The following is a 9,203-nucleotide window of genomic DNA, read 5'->3' on the forward strand; positions in this document are numbered from 1 at the left end:
CGGGCAAAAGCTGACACTGCTCTAAAAGCACTTGTATGACAGAGGCTTTGTGGCAGAAAATGGGGTCTATTACAGGTTAGACAGGTACATGTTTCTTTCTTTTTTCTTTTTTTTACCCCTTTTTCTCTCCAATTGGTAGTTACAGTCTTGTCCCATCGCTGCAACTCCAGTACGGACTCGGGAGAAGTGAAGGTCGAAGAGCCATGCATCCTCCGAAACACGACCCTGCCAAGCCGCACTGCTTCTTGACACACTGCTCGCTTAACCCAGAAGAGAGCCTCACCAATGTGTCGGAGAAAACACCATACAACTGGTGACCGTGTCAGCGTGCATGCGCCCGGCCCGCAACAGGAGTCTAGAGTGCGATGGGACAAGGACATCCCGGCACTGCCAAACCCTCCCCTAACCCAGATAATGCTGGGACAATTGTGCGCCGCCTCATGGGTCTCCCGGTCGCGGCTGGCGGCGGCACAGCCAGGGATCGAACCCGGGTCTGTGGTGATTCGACCACTGCACCACTCGGGAGGCGCACAAGTACATGTTTCTAATCATTATTGTAGCCTGCAGGTCAACGTTAGTGCACAGATCGTGTTTAGTCAGTTTGGAGTAAGGACATGGTGTAAAGCAGTCAGGGTTCAAACGTAGGTCCCAGCTGCTCCCCACACAGTCCTCAGTGTGAAATAGAGTCATCAAGTGCTTCAGGTCTTCATGAATATTCATTTACTGCTTTTGAAAGGAGCTAATTTAAATGGAAGGAGCTCATTTAAACCCAATAATATGAGAGAGCGCAGCAACTGTTGAGCAGCCAAGGACATACATTAGGTAGTAACATTAAAGGAGGTTGGAAATGTAATAATGAGGTGATAATGAGGCTGAGCTTGAAGTTTCAAGTGCTTTTACTCGTATTTTCAGGATACACATGGTATACTCGTCAACAAAGTGCTTACTTGTAGGTTCCTTCTCGACAATGGAACAACAATAAGAAGTAATACAATATAAGAGTATGAACATAAGTTAATGACACAGTAGAATAGAATAAACATTTTAGCATAATATATACAGGGAGGCACATTAAATAGTCCAATATTTTTAACATTTGCTTTTGTGGGAGGGGGGGGGGGGTTGGGGGTTAAATGTTTAAATTGTGCACTATTTAGCAATAATAAGAGGCTGTGTGTGTGTGTGTGTGTGTGTGTGTGTGTGTGTGTGTGTGTGTGTGTGTGTGTGTGTGTGGATGAGTGAGTACTAAGGTGCGGAAAGTCAGTGCAGGTGGTCAGTCCAGTTGAAGTGTTCAGCAGGCTGATGGCTTGTATATAGAAACTGTCTTTGAGCCTGTTGGTATCCAACTTCAAGCTCCGATACCGTCTGCCCGACGGTAAGGGAGTGAACAGGGTGTGTGGGGTCCTTGATGATGCTACAGGCCTTCCTCAGGCACCATTTTGAGTAGATGTCCTGGATGGATGGGAACACGTTCCCAGTAATGTATTGGTCCATCTTTACCACCCACTGAAGGGCCTTGCGGTCGTAGCCTAAGCAATTCCCGTACCAGGCCGTGATGCAACCAGTCAGGATGCTCTCGATGGTGAAGCTGTACTATTTTGAGAGGACCCGGGGTGATATTCCAAATGTATTCAGCTGCCTTAGGAAGTAGAGACACTGTTGCGCCCACTTTAAAATAGTGATGGTGTTGGTCTATGTCAAGTCCTCAATGATGTGAGTGCAGAAGAACTTAAAACTGCTGACTCTCTCTATTGCGGTACCGTTGATGTGGATTAGGGCATGTTCCCTCCTCTGCTTCCTGAAGTCAAAAATCAACTCATTCTTTTTGCTGACGGTGAGGGAGAGGTTTTTGTCCTCGGACCACAATGCCAGTTCACTTACCTCCTCCCTATAGGCTGACTCATCATTGTTGGTTACCAGGCCTACAACCTTAGTGTCGTCAGCAAACTTGATGATGGAGATGGGTGTCATGCAAAGCTACGCAGTCGTGGGTGAACAGGGAGTACAGCAGAGGACACACCCCTGGGGGGCCCTGTGTTAGTGTAAAGGAGGTGTTGTTGCCAATCCTCACAGCCTGTGGTCTGCCGGTCAGGAAGTCCAGGATCCGTATATTTTAAGTCACATTTATTTATTCACAGTTTTACCCCCGGATAAAATGCTAGGTTATTTAATGTAAAATGTGCTATAGAATACACGTTTTATATATTCTGGTTTTGTTGCTCAGATAAGCAATATTCGAATGAGTCTACAATATGTCACAACTCCCGCCAGAATCTCTCATGTGCCTAATGTGTTGTTTTCCTCTGATTGTGAGTGTTTTTCTTGGGGGCTCTGGAGGGCAGAGAGGGAGCATTGATTGGGAATTCGCCGGTCCAGTCAGGTCTGCAGACACAATGACAGGATGTGATGTCACAGAGTGCCAGGGGGTAGCTGGGTAGTTGGCAGTCATGCTCTCATTTCCAATTTGCAGCGTGGCATTTTGCTCCAAGCCGGGCCGCTTTCTGGCAGCCTGGTTGGTGCTGTTACCAGGCCCCAGTAAATGAAAAGGTAGGGATAGTTCAGGCTCAAGCGCTACCAGATGGAAGTAAATGTTGGGTCACAGTTTTTTTTAAATGTTGTTCCTTTTGTTGGTGAGCACAGCCACGCTTCTGAGGGAGGTCCTTCGTGTTTGACTCAAGGAGCTCAGATGTTTTGTGAATTGGTTGCTGCACTGCATGTCAATAACCCAGAGGGTATAAAACCCAGAGGGGGTGGGGAAAACATTTTGTTGTTGTTGTCTTTGATTAGTTTTCCACTGAGGTATTTTCCGAGAATGTCTTGGCAGGTCGTGAGAATGTCTTAAACTCCATGTCTGACCAGCAGCAGCAGTCACATTATACCAGAACATGTCTTTGAAGATACAATCCATGCTCTAGTGTCACTTACAGGAGTTGGGGACAGTAACAGTGAAATTAAACATGTGCATTGCATTAATCTCAGACACCCAGAACCAAAATTGAATTACGCAATTGCGTCAGATGCTCGATTAAGTTCTGGAGGAAGACATGTTAAAAAAGATACTAACGACACTAGCGAAGTCTGCAACCCCCTAAACAAAAACACTCAGACAGTTTTGGGCAAGTCTATGAGACAAATGTCCCCCTCCCCTTCTGAAATTCGATAGATGCGAGCAACTGTGATATCGTCATATGTCCAAATGATCAGTGACGGAAAATCTGCGTACCAGATCAAAGTTCCTCGTTAGTCGTCGCATTCCAGTCTGTCGACAAATGCTAATACCATTTATGTTACGTGCATCTGTCCACGAAGTTAGCATTGCAATGTTTTGATGTGTCATGCATAGTCAGTGGTCTCCATCCAACTAGCTGTTGTTGAACTCTCTGCCGCAGCATGTGAGCCAATCCCCTGAGCCCTATTAATTACCTGCCACTGTTTGACAGCCAATCACAGGACAGTACTGCCTGTGGGCTGCGGGAACTGAGGGCCAGGACAGAGGCCCTGCACAATGGGGATTCTGCTCTGCGACCGAACCAACGGTGTGGGATCAGCGTTTTGATTGGCAGTCTTCCAGCCTCATGAACTAAAGGGAGGGAAGGGAATGGAATGAGTAGAATAAAGAGAACAAGAAGGCGGCAGTATATTTTTAACTCCTGCTGTGCGTCAAAGAGATGTATGGAGCACTGGGACTGAGGGGGGCCAGAGAGAGGCCTGTTCTGGGGTTGGACCCTCCCTGCAGGCCATATTACAACCGTCTGAAGTCAATAAAAAAGGCATTGGAGTGATGTAAATATTTCTTTCCCCTTCCTAACTCTCTTCCTGACTTTCTATAGCACTGTGCATCCACACTTTTATGAATCCCTTTTCCTCCTTCTGTCCTTTTCTCTATTCGCATCACAGCTCCATTTTCACCCTATTGCAGGGGTAGGCAATTGGATTTATCCACAGGCTGGTTTTTGTGAATGGTCGGGGGGCCGGAAAATTATTAGAATGTTTTGTACACCGCAAATTGACCATAACTAAGCCCAAAATTAGATTATTTTCAATAATTTCATACCTTGATTACATTAAGACATGATCACAATTGTCTCTTTTTTTATTTGTGGGAATACTTGATAACAGATTTTGGCACGTTGGCCGCCTGTTGCCGTCCCCTTCCCTATTGCGTGATTGGTGTGTGTGAGTGTGCGCACATGTGCGTACATACACACCTGTGTGTGTGCGTCCATGCATATGTGTATGTGTGTGGACCGCTCTCTGAGCCTGGTGTTGATTCAGCTGGAGCCTCCCTGAATGCCTGACAGCCAACTGACAGCGTCTGTCACTGGGCGCGGGGCTTGTAATCACGACTCAATAAGGCCAGGAAATCAGGAGAGAGAGAGAATACACACGTTTGACCAGAGTGGAGGGAGTACAGCAGAGCAGAGGTGCTCAGGGCTGGGGAACGGAGAGGGGGATGAGATCTGGGCTCAGGGTTTGGTTTCATTCAGCTCTCCCTCAAAGGCCCCCTCAGAGACATTGTGAACATGAGAAATCATTTGGCCTGTGTTAACTTGAACCAGAGAAAGCATGATCTGAAAATAGAGGGACAGGATGGTGGACTTACAAAGTCAGGTGGGTGCCCTTGCTTCCCTCCTATTCCTATTACAAAGAGAAGCTGTATTTTCCACTGACCTTACTTCCTACTGAACCCATCCTTCTGTTTCTCAGTCCAGGTCGAGTGTTTCTGGGTTCTCAAAGAACAGGGCTGTCCGAAATAAGAGCTTGAATGAAGTTAATATGTACTGCTTTGTGATTATTTTTTATTTTTTTTACTTCAAACCTCATCCATTAAACATTTTGTTTCACGAGGGCAAAGAAAGTATGCAATGCCTGGTAATTACAGCAAAAAAACAGTCATTAAAATCTCTCTGTGTATGGCTAAGACGCTACTTCAAGATTCACCATCCAAAAGTAGAGGGAATGACATTTATTGTGCCTTGTTAATTGTATAATAATGTTAATAAATTCCCCATTTACATGTGTTGCAGCTACAGCATAAAGCTATATTCCCATAAAAGTTGCATATAAAATAAAGTGGTTGAGTAGGAACATTTGCATGTAGCAAATTTCCATTTGACCATTTCGGCAGTATATTTTGCCAAGAGAGCATAGAGGGATCCGGTTCGTTGGCCATCATACTGAGGGTATATGTCCTTATACGTACACCGTAATGGTGGTCCTCCCACTGTATATTATGAAGCACTCTAAAGCCCGGTGTACACTACACGATCTTGGCCCTGATTTAGCTATCCGAGACAAGTTTTTAAGATCGGAAACAAAATCCTCAGGTCGTTGCCTACTTGGGGCAAACGGCCGTCACCGACACTCATTTAACGTGAGTGGGTCAGAGACGCAATCTGAGTTCCTCATATCTTCTTTGAGAAGTCCCAGATGTCCCAATATTTTCAAATAAGTCTGTTTTTACCAGCACAAAATCTGCAATGCTCTTGTAGTGTGAGATGTGGAATGACAAGTTTTGAGAATGGTGATCAGCAATAGCCATTGAGAGCTCGCCAGAGAAGAAGCCAGTGAGATGATGACGTTGTTTAGCGTCACCCATAATGTGTAGACTCTCGAAGGTGTGATGAATACTACTAGTATGCATTTGTACTTGCCTTTATTCAAAGTGTCAAATCGTTACAGCTCTGAAGTTCTAAAACAATGCCATTCAATTGAAAATGTTGGCTAGATATTTCAACTCTGTATGGCAAGCGTGAATGTCTGACTTAAAACATTTGAGTCTGCTTTGAGTCACAGCTCGTTGTAGCACCGTTGAATCTAATCACATCATAGGCCGTCATTGTAAATAAGAATTTGTTCTTAACTGACTTGCCTAGTTAAATAAAGGTTAAATAAATAAATAAAACATCATCACATCATTGTTTTCGCAGTGTGGTATCGAGAATCCTTAAGACCAAGTGAAGAACCTTGTCTGTGCCACATCGTTTAGTGTGCGCACCACTACGTTAGCAAGACAAAAATTACTACAAGGTCATTGTTTAATGTGAGAGGTTTAGCGATGTTAGGATTTTAAAAGTTGTGTAGTGTACACCCGGCTTTACCTGCACTCATCCGCAGCAGCGTGGGGACCCATGCCAACTAGCGAGCTTGCCTCTCGCTCTCTCTCAGCTGGAGGTGGCCCTGCACTGTTATACCAGCTGGGGCCCCTGCTCTCCCCTTCCAACAGCCCCAGCCTGCGGCTAAGGAGGAATGGAGGGGTGGAGGGAGAGCCTCTTATTTCCAGCTGTGATATTTAGCCCAAGCATGTCTGAGGAAAGGTAGCTTCACACCAAATCCCACCACTGTTAGAACAAAATCATAAGCGTTACCATACTCACTTTTTCATTGACATTGTCCTACATTGTCACGTGCTTTTCCACACAGAGACCACTCTCACAGTAGTTCTCACAGAAGCATTTGAGTTTACAAGCACAGCTGTTCAGCTTCTCAAGGCTATCTGCCTCTTAGATCATCTGGGATTTCAACATGTGTGACCCTCTGGTTTTGAGGTCATGGTTTCTGATGGCGCTGCCCTCCCTTTCCATGCCCACAGCCTGTTACACGTTGCATCCTCCCAGGCTTTAGTGTGGCAGCACGGCGGAAAATTCTGTGGGGAATCTGGGGATGCCGCCACACGAGCCAAACCGGTGGTTTGAACCAATTAGAGAGCTTTGAGCTCAGAAGCCTGGTTTCGATTGGATGGGTGGTTTAGGGCGTGTGGACGCATAAGTGGGATGACACAAGAGGGAGATGGGGAACCGGTCACCGGCTCATCATTCCATTAGATGACAGAGAGCATGTGTCACCACCAGAGCCCAACACGGCTTTAGTCCTCTGCCAAAGCTCCATGCTAGATCATGCCTTCTGTAGAATTTCCTATAGCGGTTCCTGTGGTGAGCTGAAAGTCATAGGATTTCTTGATTTTCTTTCATGCGTCCTTTTTAACGTAGAGGATAAAATGGATATTGAAGTTCCTACCCTTGAAAGCTAGGAGGAAGGGAAGCATATAAAGGACTAGTTGAGGTCTGTTGAATTAAAGATTTAACAGAAGGACTCTTTACAGGGCATGGGAGCTGTAGCAGACAGAGAGAAGCAGTAGGAACCTGGGCCTGTTTGCACGCATCCCCAGGAGGCTAGCCTCAAGCTCCTAGCCTCCGCGGTTATGATGAAGACATCTCTATTAAAGCGTGTCCTTTTAATAGAGAAAGCACATGTAAGGCTAGAGAGATTCACCGACAGTCGGATAGCATGGCATGGTAAAATCTCTGCAGTGGTGAGTGGGAGAGCTCTGGGCTGACTCCATGATGACCTACAGTATCTCAGAGAACAAGCACCAATTATGCTGTAGAGATGGGCGGAGAAGAAAGACAAGACTGGAGCCTTTGCATGGCATCCATGCTATCCTAGCTTTGTGGCCACCAGGGTCAAAGTTCACACAGCAAACAACCCAGAGGGATCTTTTAAGTAACATTGTCCTTAGACAATATCTTTGTTTTAAAAGGTTGTAAAAAAGTTTGCTTGTTTCAATATGGTTTTGCCTCTCCCTTGTTACCTGTCCATTTGCCTTTTAAGGTATGTAAACAGGGACTTGCAGTTTAAATGAATCACCATTATTGCTGGCTGTGAATTAAGAAAGTGTTGGAGCTTTTGTTGGGATTATGAGTATGAGCACTCCTTGCATGGACCTCTAAGAGGAAGACAGTAAACACATCTTTATCTTCTTACAGAAGACACAGGATTGTGGCTTCATTTCCATCTTGATGTCACAGGCCACACGGGTGGTGACTAGAGACTGCTGTGTGTGTGTGTGTGTGTCTGACTGTCTGTCTGGGGCCTCATTTTTAAAAAGAGATACTGTGTATGTGTTGCCCTTTCCCAGCCCTATGGAGCCTTGCTTAGACTGGGAGACTGGGAAAGACAGCCCTCTGTGATAACTCACAGAGGACAAGTAAAGGACAGCAGAGAAACACTCTCTATCCACCCCCCCACCCCCCGAAAAAAATGTTCAGTTTCCAATGGGACTTCATCTCCTCATTGGATCCCTGCTCACGCAAGCCGGATTACTGCCGGGGACCAAGATACTTATGAGGGCAAGTTCACCGCTGCACCGCTGACAGAGCTGGGATATGGATTCCCTGTCTCCTTTGAGTCCTGTCGCTGCTACACTATATTAAATAACACACAACAGACAGAGGCAACATCAGCCAAGAGCAATAATGAGCTGAAATAGTTTTTATTATTGCTAAACCACGACAGTAGTTTGTAGTCAGTGCTAATGATGATAAGGACTAATGATGATATTTGGAAAAAATATATTATCACATTTGAGTCATTATTGAGCCTAAATAGACATACCCAAAAGTAACTGCTATTCATGTGTAATTGCATGATACTGACATGCCAAAACTTGGGAGTGTCGTGACGTTGCTGTCATTCATGTGTTTGACTGTTATTTTATCAAATCAATTAATGACGTTTAATTATTACAATGATTAATCATGTAACAATTCACTCATTAGCAATCTTGGTGCACCATGGGAAAAGTTATTTAACGAGTTACTATCTCCCGACTAAACTCTAAAGATATAAATATCTTTTACATCAGTCACAGTCAATTCATTAATTCTTATATACCTCAGTCTCATTCTGAAGGTCGTAATATCCTATAAATCTGCACAAACCCTAGTCTCCATGATGAATCAGCTTACACAAATTGGCTTCATTATTTATTTACTAACTAACTAAATAATCACAAATAATCACACAGAATTACATAAACACACTGGATAGATTATACATTGATGACTACATAAGGCAATGTGGACTAATCCGATATGACGGCTTGTTACACAATGAAAGGGGAACATTTCGTCTTCTCACAAATTGTTTCATATTTAATCATATAAGTCCACAACATTTAGATGTAAATCTAGTAACTGGGACGTATACATTTGTAGAGTTACCATTATTTGGTTACACCTTCCTTAATGATATCACAAAACAACAACTTATTTGATTATTGTTTAGAGCTCCTTAATTAAACCATTTACCTCATTATCTACGTTAGAAATATTGTTTCAATGTCCAACCTTTTGATGTTACAGTACTGCAAAATCTCTCTCTGTTGTAACAAAGGGATTTTTAACCCTTTCATGCGTGAGTTC

This window comes from Salvelinus fontinalis, chromosome 1 (assembly GCF_029448725.1).
Source record: "Salvelinus fontinalis isolate EN_2023a chromosome 1, ASM2944872v1, whole genome shotgun sequence".
Classification (NCBI taxonomy): Eukaryota; Metazoa; Chordata; class Actinopteri; order Salmoniformes; family Salmonidae; genus Salvelinus; species Salvelinus fontinalis.